Source organism: Ambystoma mexicanum, chromosome 5q (genome assembly GCF_040938575.1).
Source record: "Ambystoma mexicanum isolate Mex_15411 chromosome 5q, UKY_AmexF1_1, whole genome shotgun sequence".
Lineage (NCBI taxonomy): Eukaryota > Metazoa > Chordata > Amphibia > Caudata > Ambystomatidae > Ambystoma > Ambystoma mexicanum.
Genome location: NC_090933.1, coordinates 1,134,218,984 through 1,134,238,658, shown reverse-complemented (window position 1 = coordinate 1,134,238,658; position 19,675 = coordinate 1,134,218,984). Strand labels below are relative to the sequence as shown.

Genomic DNA, 19,675 nt, shown 5'->3' with positions numbered 1-19,675 from the left:
AGCGTTTTCTACCCGCAAATCAGCACCACTGCCAAACAGAACTGCATCATTGGGGCCCATCGCTGCGATTTGACCCCAGCCCAGCGCAAAGGCACCCATACTTCTGGTCTGATGCTGAAAAGCCTGGCTCTGCTGAGATCCGAAAGACAAGAACTAAGGTATTTTGGGAACACAGTACTATTGTTTTTTGTGTTGCAACTGTATCAGCTCACACCTCTCCTGAAGGGTATAGGCTGCCCTCAGACTGCGCTACCAAAAGAGTGAAAATAAGTTATACCTGTTGGGCTTGCCTGTTTCACTTTTATGATTGGGATCACTGCTGCATGAGTTTTAAGCACGTTATAAATAACCTATCATATCATTCATCACAGCAAGGTGTAGGACTGAATTGGCAAAGGGACTGGGGCTCCCATCTGCGATATGTCAAGCTCCCACCCCACCCCCCATGTGGATCTGAATAAAATATGTGTAACCTTCATAGCAACTTACAGAAACATTGGTAGGTGGTCCACTGAGGCCCATTTGCAGGTTGCAGTGTGTTATTGGGGCACTACTAGGGTAACATTGTGCGCTAGCCCTTGGTGTTCCTTTTCCCCGCCGCTTGTGGTTTGAGTCGGGGCAGCATTCTTCCTCCGCGTTTTGTTCAAAAAATGTGTTGGTCACATTGTTATTCTTATTCAGATCTCTGTTATGAACTGTGCACCAACCTGCGCCCAATGTTTTCAGCTCTGTGTCGTCCTGCTTCCAGTTGTGCCTGAGCTGATACAGAAAATGCGTTTGTTCCGCATGCGTGTGTTTATTTCTATAAATGTTTCCCCCATCTGCCATAATTAAGTGTAGTTTGCTGCTCAACCGTAGCATGTCCAAAAGGGTAGGGTCTTTCAGTCACCCTTTGTGCTGGCTCAGGCGCAAGAGAACTCTATGGGGTATGCCCGCCGTGCAACTGGTGTTCCAGTGAGGTTTCAGCTTGCTGTGTACACACGGTATTCCCCTTTCTTCTTTTCAGATGGCTATGCGCTTTAAAATGTGGTTGTTGTATAATTTACGACCTGCAGTGTCGAGGGGTCACGCCTGCTTTCCCTCTGCTGTTCCAACACACAATGCTCCTGGCGGCATCAATTGTTTGCATTTTCTGCCTGCGGCCGCTTATCTCCCAATGTGTTGTGGCCCCGTGTGTTCCTGCTTTCAAATGAAGCCCACGTTGATTTTAGGAAGGCTCTGGAGCATTTCAGCAGTGGTACGCAGAGGTGTCGGAGGGGTTGGGTAAAGTCAGACATCTGTGCGGGCCCTCCAGGCTGCCGTAGTTTCCTCACCCCCTCTGGCCTTATGAGATTCCTTTTCCCTTTTCTGCAGGCACCAGTACGCTGGTGCTCCTTTTGCAGCCTCCCTGGTCGCAGCTGGCAGAAGCGCCCAGCGTTTTGATGTGCCAGCAGGGTTGATGAATTTATTTATTTCTGTAATGTTTGTCGGATATCCGACAAACATTGCATAAATAAACAAATGAACATGTCGTGGCTTAGGACTGTAACTACCTCTGTTGACCCCATGGGGCCAACAGAGGAAGTTACAGTTTCACGCACAGGCACACTTTTTAAAAAATTTTTTTTTTTTTTTTTACTCAAGAGTTGTTCAACATACGGCCTCGCGGGCCACATAAAATGGCTTGGAGGGCCGCATTGTGGCCCGCGGGCCGTATGTTGGACAACCCTGCTATAGAGTAACCCCATTTTGTGCACAAGTTCAGAATCTGTAGCCATTATCTGTATAACAACATTCTCCTTTTGCCCAAATTTGAAAAACAAGTCCATCTTTTTTGAAAATGTGACTTCAAGAGGTTGTTAAATTGGACCTCAATTACCGGACTAGATCTCCTTTGAGGTTATCCGGTTTCGTCCTGAAATTTTATCCAACCTTATTGTGTTATCTTTTCTTAAAGAATGTCACCCCCACTGTATATACTTTGCTTGCTAAATCTGCATTTGTAGGCATAATACTTAGACATACCTTTCGCAACTTCCCATCTCCAACGATCACACGTATATTACTTAATTCTCTGATTGTACATTCCATTCTAAATCTGTCACTGTTGGCTCTAATGTCACAGAATCTCTCTTACTCAAGTCCTCTCTTTAACTTTTTGGCCGCTCTACCGAGCTGTGAAACTTAGGGATGCTTTCTGCCTGTCCAGAAATGTATTGCAGATCAGTGATACGCTAATTGCACATCACAAGTCTGGACGAAACTTGTGCGTTTCCCTGTTTCGCAAGGGGGATACGCATAGGTTGAGAACAATGCTAAAAGTCTAGGTGAGGTGTTGAGAGCTTTCTTGTATTACCCTCCATGCATGGATAAGCACATCGAAAATTCACACGCTGAAAGGTATTCCGACACTACTTGTGTCTAAAGAGTCCACTCCTGACTTGCCTACCACTAGGTTTATACCACAAAAAGAGTACCATTGAATGAATGAGGCTTGTGCATTGCTGTATGAGAGAACAGAAATACGCTTGAGGTCAGAAAGGACCACTCTGGGGTTTTCGCTTCCCTCTCCCCCTGCTCTGATCAGGCGGAGGAAAGGCAATGCCAGTTTGTCCTCATACCAGGGGAGGACATTAGTTTACATTCAGTTTAAAAGTCGCAGATGTTTCCAAATGGCAGATGGACTCACTGAACCAAGAGAATATGCCTTGGTATTAGGCATCTGCGTGTGTACTGCACAAGTTGTGCACAGGAAAACGTCCTTTCGGAATCCAAGCATGTGCAATCTTCAACTTGTAAATGGCATGGAGAATCTAACTTCTTTGGTGTCAAAATAATTCACTTTGGATTTAGTTATGCTTGCTCCACAATAAATGTCTCCCTGTTTAAAGTCACCTGTTTTCCCCAAATCATGCTTTGTGGCAGTGTTGATATTTGCTTCAGTAGTTTCTTATTCTGGAATGTGGCATCCATAGCAGAGCAGTAGATGCTCTCTGTTTTATCATTCGTTGTTGTATGTTAATCTATGCCACGTCGCTGATGTTCTGCATTAACGTATAGTGCAAATGCCAGGATTTCTCTCCTATGCAGTGTGCAGCCACTTGCATTGTAATCATTGGAATCATGTGAAATATCCCAATAGAGTCCTAGTTGCAGAAACATTGCACTGATGCAAAGGCAATTTTGTACAGTATTAACACAAGGAAGAAATGGACCTAGAACAGTAACTCGTTTATCTTTCAATGCATTTTCGCACCAGGGCAACCTGTGTCCGACTGTAGTAGGCTATGGTATTAGCATTAGGGCAAACATGTCCCTGGGGCAAAAATGCATTGAAAGGATATGTATCTGCACGTGGGCATTTATTTTGCCCCAGTCATAATGTGACCAATTGCACGAGTCTAATGTTCCTGTAATGAGGCTCTAGATTTATTTTAGACAACAATGTTATCATCTTGAGGATTTGCAACCTAAATTACCACGGATAATCCAGAAGTGGCCCTCTTGCTCGCTGTGCTCAGTGAGGCTCAGCTTTATCGCACTCATGAATCCCAGAAGAAGGCTGAAGTCCGTGTCTGGGGTTGCTGGTGGTACTCTTCTTCAGAGGCAAATGGCCTGGCATTTCAGTGCTGGACTGCCCAGGTGGGTAGGACCAGAATGATATGCCAATGGATATGTCTCCTCTGTGAAGGATACTGTGAGCTGAAACATGGTCCTGAGTTAGAACCTCGCCATGCCACGGGTTACTTGGCCGTGTTCGTTCTCAGTAGACGGGCTCCCACACCTTTGATCACCAAGAGAAAAAGACCACATATTATTATTTTTCCGTATAAGCCAGGCATTTAATTATAGACACATAGGAGAAACCCCATTGCCCGCTGCACTAGTATTTTGTGTTGTGTGTTATTCTTTTTTGTTCCCCTTATTTGTTTTTTTCCAGGTGGGGGGACAAGTTTTCGAGCTGGCTGCAGCAGAGTTTAACCATCATTTTAAGCCACCTCACCGTTATTTGTTGGGGCCCTATTGTGCTAACATTGCATGACCTTTTTAACGAATAGAAAAATGTGAAGCGCGTTCAGGCCGCGCAACACATGTGGAGAATTACATTTCCCAGCTGCACATCAATTAATTTGTCTCAAATACTTTAATTAGAATTGTGAATGTAAAGCACACTAATTAACTTGCCTAGTGTGCTGATTTGAAATGTTTTGTGTTGGAAATGGAATATCACACTCAATTGTTTCCTGGGATTTGGTCTCATGGAAGAGATAACTTGATCAGGAAGATGGACATCAGGAAGATTGGTCTCATGAAAGAGATAACTTGATCAGGAAGATGATCGAAACCCTGCACTGTGCCATTGTATGCCCTAATCGCATCACACTGCCATTGGTTGCATATTCCCTATTCCGAAGGGATCACTTGGAACTGTTCTCAGCCTTGGCTGAGCCATCGTTCTTGACCCAAGCTACAACTAGAGTGCAACCAGAGTGCAGGCAGCGCACAAGAGCACTAAGAGGGATTGATTTACAGAATAAGAGCAACGCCTCGTGCCCAGCACACGATGCAAAGAATCCGCAAGGCTTTTTCCAGGCGTAGATCTGACCATTGCCTGAAAAAAAGAATACGATTCACAAGAGCAAACACATGCTTGTTATGCATGTGGAAGCTATTTGCATCTATGTATTACACATATGTAGGTGCGCGTTAAACATATGTGAATTATTAATGGGTGGAAAATGAGGGATTAGGCTGAAGGTTGTAAATGGCGAGGCCAAGGCAGCCACGGTCGATAAGTGCATACAGACACAAGTAAATACAAGTGCACGTTTGCTCCTTCAGTAGAGACATGCCGCATAAATCGCGCGTGTTCGCCGCCGACATTGCTTGCTCTGGGGAAAGGTGTGCAAACTAGCGTGATTCTCCTATTATTATGTCCTAAATTTAGGACACTGATGCTAGCGAGAATAATTGTTGTCACATGCCATCCAGGCAGAAGGGCCCTTCACAGCGTTTTCTTTAAATTCACAGGCGCTTGCATTGTTGGCTGAAAGACTGCCTCCCGGCTCCTCAATGCGGGGAAAATGTAGAATGTTTGGTTACCCCCGGAGTTGTCACAGTACACCACTCTCCGAACAAACCCCATCACTGTAAGGGGGTGACTGGCACAGTCAGCATGTATATTAAACATAAAAATGAAAACCCAAACAAAATAAACTACAGAACATCTGCTGTTGGAGAGGTACCCAGGTCTGCGAGTCTGCTTTTAAGGAAATGCATGTGTGTTTGGCAGGTGTTAAGGCAACCCCGCCTGTCTACAACGACTTCTGATTATTTCTGATTATTTTTCTTTTTCTGCCTGCATTGGTGGGGGTGCAACCTCCCTGTCTCTCTCTCTCTCTCTCTCTCTCTCTCTCTCACACACACACTCACACTGACTCACATCCTCCCCTCCCCCACCTGTTGGAATTCCACTTCTTTCCATACTTACCTTTTCTTTTTCTTTTTCCTTTCAAATACTGATTTGATTTGGTTTCGGTTTTTCATCTAGAGGTATATTTAACCCCCTTCCCCATTCATCTTTTCGAGACCACTATACCTTGTCATGTGTTGTCATGTCTCATTTGCAATGTCATGTTGCTTTTGTATAAAGCTGAGAAGGGTTGTGAAGCAGCAGTACGATGATATTTACCCCACCACATAAATCCATATAAAAAAGCACATAAGCAGCAGTCAGTTTAAGAAAAGGTCCATGCCACCCACTGTGACCTGCCAACGCAGATTCTGCAATATTTCTGTGCCTAAGATTGCCTTTTATTGCAGGGCAAAGTAAATGCAGTTTGAGGGTAGCCGCGGCTGGATTATGCAGGCTAACTTGCAGAGACGTGCCCAGCAGAATCCAACCTCTCACCATTGCCATCCCCATTACGCTCCTAGTAGGTTTCAAGAACTTCCAGACAGCCTGGTCCAGGCCTTTGCACCCAGTGGAGCCATAGACCAAAAGCCACCCTCATTTAAGAGCACCTAGAAAGTTTATCCCGGCTTTCCTGTCTAAAGAACCTGGCATCTTCTGGCCTTTGAAGTTAGTGGCGGAGTGTATGTGCTCTCCTGAACTTTTGGACATCGCTTGAATACTTATAGGCAGTGCAGGAAGTCATCAAGGCCTTTGCCTAAGGTGCCAGGCAGTCTATGCTTACAGGCCTTGCAACAGACTCCTAGAGTGTTGTCCTAAATATGATATCTCATTTGACATAGCTAGCCTGTCATACACTATGTTACCATGTTTACAATCTTAAGTGTCCATTGCTTCTCTCATGCTGCATTCTAGTGGTTCATCAATTCACTACATACAAGAGTGACATGCATGCTAATGTGATATGGCTCTGGGTGGAGGAGACTCTCTTCTGTTGTGTCCCCCAGCACCCATGCTACACACAGCCTATTAATGGGCTTGTCACCTGCATCAGTGGACACTGCTTTACCAGAACCTCGTTCAGCCATCAGCAGGAGAGAATCCAATATGATTATTTGGTTAATAGATGCCTTAACTTCTAGGCACGCTTAAGCACGCCTCAAGGTATCACATGACAACCACACGACTTAATTTAATGCTAACACTTCACTAGTCTTTTCCTCCTTGAAAGGTCTGTTGGCTAATAAGGGAAGCACTCATCCCTTCTCTTGATTATATTTTCTTATGTGTAAACACTGAAAGCTACACATTCATTCCAACAATCACTGTCACTCAACTTTATATTTTCATTTTCCTAAATGTTGTGAGTTAAGCCTATAAATTTCAGTCACCCGGGCTTTTCCGAGTCTTCCTGCCCTCTGTGGCCCTGTTTCCTTTTCACTTCGTAGACAGTCCGACTGCCAACGTGGATGGAGTCACATGGCCATGGGTCAGTGCTATAAGACCACTATAGTGTTGATGGGTGCAGTATAAAATACAAATAACATACATAAAAATAATTCTGCACTTAGTAAAGTGCATGAGAACAACCGACAGCCTACAGCAGTGCCAGTGGACAACACACTGTACTTTTTTATAATTAAAATGCATTGTAATTGCCAAATTCTGGTACGAATACATTTTGCACATTATCCATGTATGGATGCAAATTAACAGACATGCCCAAGTTATGCATTCATCACAAGGGGAATTGTAAACTCTCTATTACAAGCACAATCTATAACACGCAGGCAGAATGAGAAACAATGTGCAGATCAGGCAGCATTTGAAATACAAATGGGCAGGATTAGGAAAAACCCATGATGTCAAGCAGAATTGAAAAAAATGACCATCAGAAATTCTCTGCCCACACTATCCTGTGTGAGACCGTTTTTGTGCCAATGTGGGCCCCATTAATGGCATAGAGTAGGCCTCCATTTAACAGTTGTTGGAAGAAAGTTAACACTTCTTTCCACTAACACTGACCACTTAACCCATAACGTCTGATCACTCCTCTCGTTTTTCTTATCATGCTCTTTATGACGACTGTCTACTCTCTGCTAAGCGTCTTTACTTCTCTGAACTTTTACACTCCCAGTCCTCTCACCCTAGGCGTCTTTTTCAAACCCATGCACGGCTTCCTTCTCCTTCCACTTCAGATCATCCTGTTTACTCTATCTGCCTCTGACCTTGCTCGGTTCCTTTCTTCTAAAGTTCTTTCTCTTTGTCAGGATATTGAAGCTTCTAATTCATCCATTCCTATATCCATTCCAAATGCCTCTGTTGCTCACTTTTCTCCGGTCTATAACTCTGACGTCCTTCTTTCACTAGCTGAAGCTCACCCTACTGCTTCTCCCACTGATCCTATCCCTTCTGCACTTATGCTTAAGGATCCTATGATTGTCTCTAATTTTTACCCTATCTCTCTCCTGTCTTATCTTTTTAAACTTCTTGAACGGCTCGTCTACTCTCAGATTTCCACGTTTGTTTCTAATTCTTCTATTCTTCTCCAATTTCAGTCTGTTTTCGTCCTTTTCATTCCACAGAAACTGCTCTTTTTTCTGTGTTGAATTCTCTTCTTTCAATATGATATTCCAAGCAATCACCTTTTCTTATTCTTCTAGATTTATCGGCTGCTTTCGACACTGTTGATCACTCGTTACATCTGGCTTCACATTCGTGTTTTGGTCTAAGAGTCCCTGTCTTAACCTGGTTTCACTCTTATCTTTCTATCACAACATTTTCTGTTTCTTGGGTGGGCAAGTCCTCTGACTCGTTTTTACTTGCCCACAAGGTGCCTCAGGGTTCGTTTTGGGCCCTTTTCTATTCTCTTTTTATACACCTTGTCTCACGGTCATTATTTCTTCCTTTGGGCTATCTCACCGCTTTTATGCTGATGATGCCCACTATTTCTTCCCTGTTCTTCTTTGTCTCCTGATATTCATCAAATTCTTTCTGCTTGCTTAGTTGCTTTTAAATGTTGGATGTCTTCCCACTACCTTACCCTCAATCCTGGGAAGACTGAAGTACTGTTTTTTCCTGCTAATACTCTTCCTCCCCATCTTCCACCTTCTTTTATATCCTTTCCCCCATATAAACTCCCAATCTGACTTACGGGTTGTAATTTTGGTCTCTTTTTTGATACTAATCTCTCTTTCTCCTATCACATTTCATAGGTACGATGACATTTCATCGCAGTCGTTTTCTCAGCTGCTGTTTTTATGAAAACACTTTGCCCAAAAAAACGTCATCGAAATTTTGGAGGGGTGGGAAAGGGCAGATAAGAGGTTTGGGGGGCACAAAAAGTTAACAATAAGTGGGTGATGGGGACTTGGGGGAACCCCCATTAATTAAAAAATGTAATGTTGATGACTTGTTTTGGGAAAAAGGCTTGCGTACAAATACCCATCGTAAAAATTACTGTCAATAATATGACAAATCATTTAATTGACCTCTCGTTCCTGTCACTTTCACCTCCATAACATTCATAAGGCTAGTCCATTTCTTACTTTTCATGCATCTAAATTCTTAATTTCTTCTTTAATCTTTTCTTGACTTTTTTACTGTTCGACAGCCCTGTTTGGCCTCCCGAACTCTCGTCTTGCACCTCTTAAATCAGTATTCAATTCTTCCATCCTTCTTCTGTGTCTTCTCACATTTTGGGACTCTATCTCTTCTTCTCTCGCAACACTTGGTTGGCTTCCCTTTCATTCTCAAATTAAATTACATTTTCTCTATCTTGTTTTCAAATCTCTTCATGGTCTTGCTCCCAGCTATCTTATTGCACTAATAGATTTCTATATCCTTCTCGTTCAGTGTGCTCCTCTTTTCAATTCTTACTGTTAGATCCCCAGCCTCCCTCTGCTCAGTCTTGTTTTCGGCCCTTTGAACTCCTTGCCTCTCTTCACTGGAATGTTCTTCCACTTTCTCCCCACTCTATTTCTGTCTATTCCTGTTTCCGTGGTTCTTTGAAATCTCATTTACTCCAACATTCTTGAGTAATCATTTTCTGGTTTTAATTGTTTATTCATTTTTATTGTACTGCTCTCTCATCCTATGTACAGCGCTTTGTTTTAAGTCGCTTAATAAAATACAAATGAAATATAATAGAAAATATAAAATACTAACAACATTGGCTCTCAGCCAGTACCCTTATCCCAAATTTTGAGGTGGTGCGACGGCTGTCTTTGCTTTTAGTATCTCAGCCTCTGCCCTGACTCCCGCTGTCACTAAACCGAGCAGCAAAAATCAACCTCTTAAGTCAGTGATAAGGCATAGGATGTTAGTGCCTATCAGTAACTTTAATACTGCCAGGGCCAGCTCTCGGGGATGGTGGAACTCACTCACAACCTTCTCTCATCTCTCGGGGATGGGTGAACTCCCTCACATGCTTCTTCCAAGCATCACAGATGGCAAAGAAATACTATTTGCTCGTCTGTGCATAGGCGGGTGAGTGGAGAGAATTCCTTTTGCATTTCAGGAATGTAGAACTGGCTATGAGTGCCCCAAGCAGGTGGTACACCACCCAAAGCTCCATCTGGAGGTTTAGGTTCCTCCTGGTGAAAGTTCTTCAGCCAAGCTGATCACTGCCAATGCTTTGCCATTAGTGTTGGATGTGAAAATAGGGAAGGGGTTCTACCTGCCGGCCAGACCTCCACAACGTGTAGTGGATACATGCCTGGAGTTCTACTACAGCTATATTTACTGAATATGGGCCATAGTGCAATATTCGGGCAGGAGACTTAACTCATTTTGCTGGCCCATTGTTCTTTAAAATTGTATAATCTCCTACAACTTACCCAAAACAGTGCTCAACTGTGCTAGCCAACTTGTTTGTACAGCCATTAATTGTCTTTCGTGAGTGTGGGTCACAGAACTTTCTTAACGCACTAAATAAGTACAATGCAAAATGTATTCATGTACAGGTAACAGCACATACAACACACGTGCAAATATTTCTGGCAGGAAATGGACAATATGGGCAGCATCAAAGCAAGTGACCCGCACACAAAGAACAGGCACAGGATAGAGAGCAAGCAGCATTGCAACCGTTTATAACACACTGGCAAGGTACACCATGGACAACAATACTGCAAAATATTAACAGACGCCAAACAGGTACAGTATGGGTTACAGCAGTGACACCTTTTTCACAGGCACCCATAGCAGTCGCAGCCTATATAGCAGCACTGCAAAGCTCCAAAAAGTATGTATGTTCTTCACAAATGTAGCCCATACAGTTACTAGATCGGCCAGACCAACACAGGCTTTCCTCACAAATAGAACTGGTACAAGCACAATGTAGTAAGGGCAAGTGTTAGCATTTCTCAAGCATCTCTGCTATATGAACCAGGTTTGGGCAACCTTCCCTCATAATCCACCAGGTACAGCATGGTTGGGGTCAGTGGAAACTTTCCTCACAAAAATTAGCAGCATGTACAGGGTCATTGTAAGATTCCCTAACACACAAATATCTGTAGAGCGTGGACGGAGCTCGAGCAAGCTTCCATCTCAAGCAAAGACTATATGAATATGATGAGAGCAATCTATCCAGACAAATGGATAGGCAAGTGGAAGTTTCCTTGCACTATAGTACTTCCTGGGTATGTTCAGTGCAAGCTTAACCTACAACCAGGTGCATCTATGGAATGGACACACCCAGTGCATATTTCTCTCACAAGTGGTTACAGGAACAGCTTACACAATAGAAATGAATGCTTCACTAATAAATGGGTACAGGATATGGACAGCATGGGTAGTGTCTGACCAAGCTTCCCTCACAAATGGGTACATGTACAGTACTGACAGGGCTACTGCAAGTTTCGTCTTGAAGAATATAGTTTGTGCCGGGTCACTACAAGCTTCCCTCACAAAGAGGTACACGATGGACAAGGCACCAGTGCCAGATTCCTACACAAATATGTACAGCATGGGCAAGGTTAGGACAGGTACCTTGCAAATAGGTAGTGGTACAGCATGGTGGAGCAGGACAAGTTTCCCCTATGAAAGTGCACAAGTACAGAATTGTGAGGGCAAACGTCTCCAAGGGCCTCTGCCATGTTCTCTCATACATGGGTACATGTGAGTAGAGCCAGGTAGAGCTCCACTCACAAATTGCCAATCCTTCTGCAGTCTCCACCTCTCCTGTTCCCTCCCAGGCCCCCCCGTATGGCTCTGGCTTCTCACTTCCCCACTAAAACTCAGGACATCCTGTCCTCGTTTTCCTCTTCCTCTCCCTCTAACTCTTGCAGCCCCTTCCAGATGCCTCTCCCTCTCCTCCTCCTTTCTCTTCTTTCTCTCTGAAAACACCTGACAAGGTTTCTAGACAAGTCAGATCTATAAAAGTGTCGTTCAAACAAGTGCTCCCCTGCTCCTCCAGAACCATCAAGGACCACATTGACACCCTCGCTCCAGCAGTGGCCGATTTCTGCAATCACTCTTTTGCCACTGGATCTTTCCGCTCCCTCCTCATGCATTTCCTTTTGCACCCCCTATTCAAAAACCTTCTGCTGATCCTACCTGTCTGGAAAACTACCACCCAATCTCTATCACTCCTTTCCTGGGCAAACTCCTGGAAAAGCTGGCCATCTCCCAGCTCACTCTCCACACTGAATATGTTGGTTGTCTCCATGACCATCAGTCTGGCTTCTGTGCAGCCAGAGGCAAAGCAACTGCTCTCATGAACACATGTGAAGATCTGCTCTCTAAGCTGGACTCCAGCCTTCCTTCTGTCCTCATCCTCCTTGACCTTTCCTCTTTTGACACGGTCAACCACTGGAAGTTGCTGACTTGCACCCATGTGGACGAAGATGAACAGGGGAAGATGGACCAATGGCCTGGTATGCCATATGGAGTAAGTCCTACATTAGAGGGCTCCTCCAATCAGTGTTCTAGAATTGTACTATATGTAATTGTGCCATCAGTGACGTTGTTTGAGCTTATAACATGCTGCACATGTTTATGGGGGCAGATTGTTCGCAGCAGCAGGGTTCTTTGTTGATGCACTTGTATTTTGTAGAAATAAATACTTGTTATCTTTGCAAACGGTGACTTGGGCCTTTTTCACTAGCGGGTTGTATTTTATCTGGTGTGATCGTGCAGGGGTGTGCCTTCAGCTGGAAGGGCTCCACAACAAAAAAAATATAAAATGAGTAGCCGGGGACGCGCCCCTGCTCAAAGGCAGGCAGCACAGTCCCCCATGCATTCCATGTAGGCAAGTCTAGCCAGGTAATATCACTTATCATGCTTGCATTGCCCGTGATGCCAAGTAAAATATGCCATGCCACAATAAGAAAGAATATGTAGACTGGCGTCACTAATGTAGGACAGCCAAGCCACGTCATAATGTTTGCTTAACCTTTGATGGATCGTTCCTTGTTGCTGAACATGCATGAGACCCTTACACCCACCACACCTCTCTCCTGCTCCTACCTGTGAGGTATATGCTTTGGCTGACCCATGCTGTGCCTCCTGAAGTTGCATGTGGTATCTTCCAGGACTTTTGCATGTCTTCTTTGGTGTGTGATCTAGTCCTGAGCACCTTATTATATGAAGACATCTCCCTAGTAGGCCTCTGTGGTTTCACTTTTGAGCCATACCTTGTGGAGTACAGAACCAAACCTTCTTCCACTGCCATATGTGATGTACAGTTAGTGCGCATCAAGGGTAAAGCAAGCATGATAAGTGTTATTACGTGGCTTGACCACAAGGACACCTCTCCTGTCAGGCAGAATGTTTAGGCTGCAAGCACAACAATGGGAGGCGGAGGAGCCAGTCTTCCAATACCCCGCCACCTCTCAATATTCTGCACTATGTTTGTGCCAGAGCTGGAAGGGCTCCACAACAAAAAATATATAAAATGAGTAGCAAGGGATGTGCCCCTGGTCAGAGGCAGGCAGCACAGTCCCCCATGCAAATAAAGCACACAGGGGACTGTGTTGCCTATCACTCAGATGAGGAGGTGGCCTCTCCCTCACACATGGGGAGGCACTCCCCACCTATAGTAGTGGGCTGCCACTGATTGTGGGGTCACTTCTCATAAGCAGGCCTACCAGGATCACTTAAAAGGTTTTCTATCAGTTTTGCAATGCTAATTAAAATCATTTTTAAAAAATTGCTGTTCGACCTGCGTATTTTGACATTTTCTGAGATGGTGTGGAAAAGTCTGTTCAGCTCCTTGTTGCTGAACTACACCCGCCATATCTCCCTCCTCATCAAGCAGCCACTTTAGATCATATTGGATTACATCTATTTTCTAATTCATGATAACAGATGGGAAAACATACTTTTTGGTGTTCCATTTTGGCCAGCTCTCAAGGCAGAAACCTACCTTGATTATTGCTTACATGGGCCATGTATGACTGTTACATTCCAGACTAACAGCAGGCTAATTACTCATTATCACTGCACTTCACTTGGAGGAGTGACTGACCCTCAGAGAGTTGGAGGTGAATAAGCAGAGTGCTCGAAAAGGAAGATGTTTAGGAAGAGAAAGTTGAAGGTAGTGTGGTCCCAGGCCCCAGAAAGCCTTGTGTACGATGCAAAGGGTCTTGAACTTGATCCTTGCAGCCATGGCAGCCAGTGAATCGATTTCAGAGCTGAAGAGATACGATCCCTGGACTTGAGGCCAAGGACAAGTCTCGCAGTCCTGTTCTGGATTAGTTGTAGAGTGGCAACAGGCAGAGTTAGAAAGAGGCTGTTGCAGTAGTCCAGCCTAGAGAGGACCAGGGCTCTAGAGACAGTGAGCTTCTGGGGGAAAGTGAGTAAAGGCTGAATATCTCTGAGGAGGTTCAGCTGATAGTGTGACCTCTTAGAGATGTCGGAGTTGTGAGAAGAGAAGGAGACAGTGGAGTCGACTTTGACACCCAGTTCTTAGCCTCACAGGAATAGGACCCATGGTGGGTGGCCAGAGAGAGAGGAAAGGAGGTAGTAGGTGTCCTGATGAGGAGGATTTCAGTCTTACTGGCATTAATGCAGAGATCATTAGCAGCACACCATTCTGGTATGAGAGAAGGAGCAGAGGTGGCTGAGGGGAGCTTGAAGGAGAGCTGGGTGTCATCCACTTAACACTGAAAATTAGAACAGAATGATATGATAGGTTATTTATTTATGTAGCGATGCAGTGGGCAAGAGGTGCCAGATAGTGCTTGAAAAGCCAGGGAGAAAGGTTAGACCCATGGGGAACACCAAAAGTAGAGAGAGAGATAGAAGAGAGGAAAGACTCCCGAACTCTCGTCTTGCACCTCTTAAATCAGTATTCAATTCTTCCATCCTTCTTCTGTGTCTTCTCACATTTCGGGACTCTATCTCTTCTTCTCTCGCAACACTTGGTTGGCTTCCCTTTCATTCTCAAATTAAATTACATTTTCTCTATCTTGTTTTCAAATCTCTTCATGGTCTTTCTCCCAGCTATCTTATTGCACTAATAGATTTCTATATCCTTCTCGTTCGGTGTGCTCCTCTTCTCAATTCTTACTGTTAGATCCCCAGCCTCCCTCTGCTCAGTCTTGTTTTCGGCCCTTTGAACTCCTTGCCTCTCTTCACTGGAATGTTCTTCCACTTTCTCCCCACTCTATTTCTGTCTATTCCTGTTTCCGTGGTTCTTTGAAATCGCATTTACTCCAACATTCTTGAGTAATCATTTTCTGGTTTTAATTGTTTATTCATTTTTATTGTACTGCTCTCTCATCCTATGTACAGCGCTTTGGTTTAAGTCGCTTAATAAAATACAAATTAAATATAATAGAAAATACAAAATACTAACAACATTGGCTCTCAGCCAGTACCCTTATTCACAATTTTGAGGTGGTGCGACTGCTGTCTTTGCTTTTAGTACCTCAGCCTCTGCCCTGACTCCCGCTGTCACTAAACCGAGCAGCAAAAATCAACCTCTTAAGTCAGTGATAAGGCATAGGATGTTAGTGGCTATCAGTAACTTTAATACTGCCACAGCCAGCTCTCGGGGATGGTGGAACTCCCTCACACCCTTCTCTCATCTCTCGGGGATGGGTGAACTCCCTCACATGCTTCTTCCAAGCATCACAGATGGCAAAGAAATACTATTTGCTCGTCTGTGCATAGGCGGGTGAGTGGAGAGAATTCCTTTTGCATTTCAGGAATGTAGAACTGGCTATGAGTGCCCCAAGCAGGTGGTACACCACCCAAAGCTCCATCTGGAGGTTTAGGTTCCTCCTGGTGAAAGTTCTTCGGCCAAGCTGATCACTGCCAATGCTTTGCCATTAGTGTTGGATGTGAAAATAGGGAAGGGGTTCTACCTGCCGGCCAGACCTCCACAACGTGTAGTGGATACATGCCTGGAGTTCTACTACAGCTATATTTACTGAATATGGGCCATAGTGCAATATTCGGGCAGGAGACTTAACTCATTTTGCTGGCCCATTGTTCTTTAAAATTGTATAATCTCCTACAACTTACCCAAAACAGTCCTCAACTGTGCTAGCCAACTTGTTTGTACAGTCATTAATTGTCTTTCGTGAATGTGGGTCACAGAACTTTCTTAACGCACTAAATAAGTACAATGCAAAATGTATTCATGTACAGGTAACAGCACATACAACACAAGTGCAAAAATTTCTGGCAGGAAATGGACAATATGGGCAGCATCAAAGCAAGTGACCGGCACACAAAGAACAGGCACAGGATAGAGAGCAAGCAGCATTGCAACCTTTTATAACACACTGGCAAGGTACACCATGGACAACAATACTGCAAAATATTAACAGACGCCAAACAGGTACAGTATGGGTTAGAGCAGTGACACCTTTTTCACAGGCACCCATAGCAGTCGCAGCCTATACAGCAGCACTGCAAAGCTCCGAAAAGTATTTATGTTCTTCACAAATGTAGCCCATACAGTTACTAGATGGGCCAGACCAACACAGGCTTTCCTCACAAATAGAACCGGTACAAGCACAATGTAGTAAGGGCAAGTGTTAGCATTTCTCAAGCAGCTCTACTATATGAACCAGGATTGGGCAACCTTCCCTCATAATCCACCAGGTACAGCATGGTTGGGGTCAGTGGAAACTTTCCTCACAAAAATAAGCAGCATGTACAGGGTCATTGTAAGATTCCCTAACACACAAATATCTGTAGAGCGTGGACAGAGCTCGAGCAAGCTTGCATCTCAAGCAAAGACTATATGAAAATGATGAGAGCAATCTTTCCAGACAAATGGATAGGCAAGTGGAAGTTTCCTTGCACTATAGTACTTCCTGGGTATGTTCAGTGCAAGCTTAACCTACAACCAGGTGCATCTATGGAATGGACACACCCAGTGCATATTTCTCTCACAGGTGATTACAGGAACAGCTTACACAATAGAAATGAATGCTTCACTAATAAATGGGTACAGGATATGGACAGCATGGGTAGTGTCTGACCAAGCTTCCCTCACAAATGGGTACATGTACAGTACTGACAGGGCTACTGCAAGTTTTGTCATGAAGAATATAGCATGTGCCGGGTCACTACAAGCTTCCCTCACAAAGAGGTACACGATGGACAAGGCACCAGTGCCAGATTCCTACACAAATATGTACAGCATGGGCAAGGTTAGGACAGGTACCTTGCAAATAGGTAGTGGTACAGCATGGTGGAGCAGGACAAGTTTCCCCTATGAAAGTGCACAAGTACAGTATTGTGAGGGCAAACGTCTCCAAGGGCCTCTGCCATGTTCTCTCATACATGGGTACATGTGAGAAGAGCCAGGTAGAGCTCCACTCACAAATTACCAATCCTTCTGCAGTCTCCACCTCTCCTGTTCCCTCCCAGGCCCCCCCGTATGGCTCTGGCTTCTCACTTCCCCACTAAAACTCAGGACATCCTGTCCTCGCTTTCCTCTTCCTCTCCCTCTAACTCTTGCAGCCCCTTCCAGATGCCTCTCCCTCTCCTCCTCCTTTCTCTTCTTTCTCTCTGAAAACACCTGACAAGGTTTCTAGACAAGTCAGATCTATAAAAGTGTCGTTCAAACAAGTGCTCCCCTGCTCCTCCAGAACCATCAAGGACCACATTGACACCCTCGCTCCAGCAGTGGCCGATTTCTGCAATCACTCTTTTGCCACTGGATCTTTCCCCTCCCTCCTCATGCATTTCCTTTTGCACCCCCTATTCAAAAACCTTCTGCTGATCCTACCTGTCTGGAAAACTACCACCAATCTCTATCACTCCTTTTCTGGGCAAACTCCTGGAAAAGCTGGCCATCTCCCAGCTCACTCTCCACACTGAATATGTTGGTTGTCTCCATGACCATCAGTCTGGCTTCTGTGCAGCCAGAGGCAAAGCAACTGCTCTCATGAACACATGTCAAGATCTGCTCTCTAAGCTAGACTCCAGCCTTCCTTCTGTCCTCATCCTCCTTGACCTTTCCTCTTCATTTGACACGGTCAACCACTGGAAGTTGCTGACATGCACCCATGTGGACGAAGATGAACAGGGGAAGATGGACCAATGGCCTGGTATGCCATATGGAGTAAGTCCTACATTAGAGGGCTCCTCCAATCAGTGTTCTAGAATTGTACTATATGTAATTGTGCCATCAGTGACGTTGTTTGAGCTTATAACATGCTGCACATGTTTATGGGGGCAGATTGTTCGCAGCAGCAGGGTTCTTTGTTGATGCACTTGTATTTTGTAGAAATAAATACTTGTTATCTTTGCAAACGGTGACTTGGGCCTTTTTCACTAGCGGGTTGTATTTTATCTGGTGTGATCGTGCAGGGGTGTGCCTTCAGCTGAAAGGGCTCCACAACAAAAAAATATATAAAATGAGTAGCCGGGGACGCGGCCCTGCTCAAAGGCAGGCAGCACAGTCCCCCATGCATTCCATGTAGGCCAGTCTAGCCAGGTAATATCACTTATCATGCTTGCATTGCCGTGATGCCAAGTAAAATATGCCATGCCACAATAAGAAAGAATATGTAGACTGGCGTCACTAATGTAGGACAGTCAAGCCACGTCATAATGTTTGCTTAACCTTTGATGGATCGTTCCTTGTTGCTGAACATGCATGAGACCCTTACACCCACCACACCTCTCTGCTTCTCCTACCTGTGAGGTATATGCTTTGGCTGACCCATGCTGTGCCTCCTGAAGTTGCATGTGGTATCTTCCAGGACTTTTGCATGTCTTCTTTGGTGTGTGATCTAGTCCTGAGCACCTTATTATATGAAGACGTCTCCCTAGTAGGCCTCTGTGCTTTCACTTTTGAGCCATACCTTGTGGAGTACAGAACCAAACCTTCTTCCACTGCCATATGTGATGTACAGTTAGTGCGCATCAAGGGTAAAGCAAGCGTGATAAGTGTTATTACGTGGCTTGACCACAAGGACACCTCTGCTGCCAGGCAGAATGTTTAGGCTGCAAGCACAACAATGGGAGGCGGAGGAGCCAGTCTTACAATACTCCGCCACCTCTCAATATTCTGCGCTATGTTTGTGGTGGAGCTGGAAGGGCTCCACAACAAAAAATATATAAAATGAGTAGCAAGGGATGTGCCCCTGGTCAGAGGCAGGCAGCACAGTCCCCCATGCAAATAAAGCACACAGGGGACTGTGTTGCCTATCACTCAGATGAGGAGGTGGCCTCTCCCTCACACATGGGGAGGCACTCCCCACCTATAGTAGTGGGCTGCCACTGATTGTGGGGTCACTTCTCATAAGCAGGCCTACCAGGATCACTTAAAAGGTTTTCTATCAGTTTTGCAATGCTAATTAAAATCATTTTTAAAAAATTGCTGTTCGACCTGCGTATTTTGACATTTTCTGAGATGGTGTGGAAAAGTCTGTTCAGCTCCTTGTTGCTGAACTACACCCGCCATATCTCCCTCCTCATCAAGCAGCCACTTTAGATCATATTGGATTACATCTATTTTCTAATTCATGATAACAGATGGAAAAACATACTTTTTGGTGTTCCATTTTGGCCAGCTCTCAAGGCAGAAACCTACCTTGATTATTGCTTTAATGGGCCATGTATGACTGTTACATTCCAGACTAACAGCAGGCTAATTACTCATTATCACTGCACTTCACTTGGAGGAGTGACTGACCCTCAGAGAGTTGGAGGTGAATAAGCAGAGTGCTCGGGTGTCATCCACTTAACACTGAAAATTAGAACAGAATGATATGATAGGTTATTTATTTATGTAGCGATGCAGTGGGCAAGAGGTGCCAGATAGTGCTTGAAAAGCCAGGGAGAAAGGTTAGACCCCTGGGGAACACCAAA

At 44.7% G+C, this 19,675-nt stretch overlaps 1 protein-coding gene across 3 annotated transcripts in view; it reads left to right on the top strand.

Annotated features, from left to right (window-relative positions):
• KCNQ3 (potassium voltage-gated channel subfamily Q member 3) overlaps positions 1 to 19,675 on the top strand; it is a 1,253,156-nt gene that overhangs the window by 641,340 nt on the left and 592,141 nt on the right. The gene's annotated exons all lie outside the window — the stretch shown is intronic.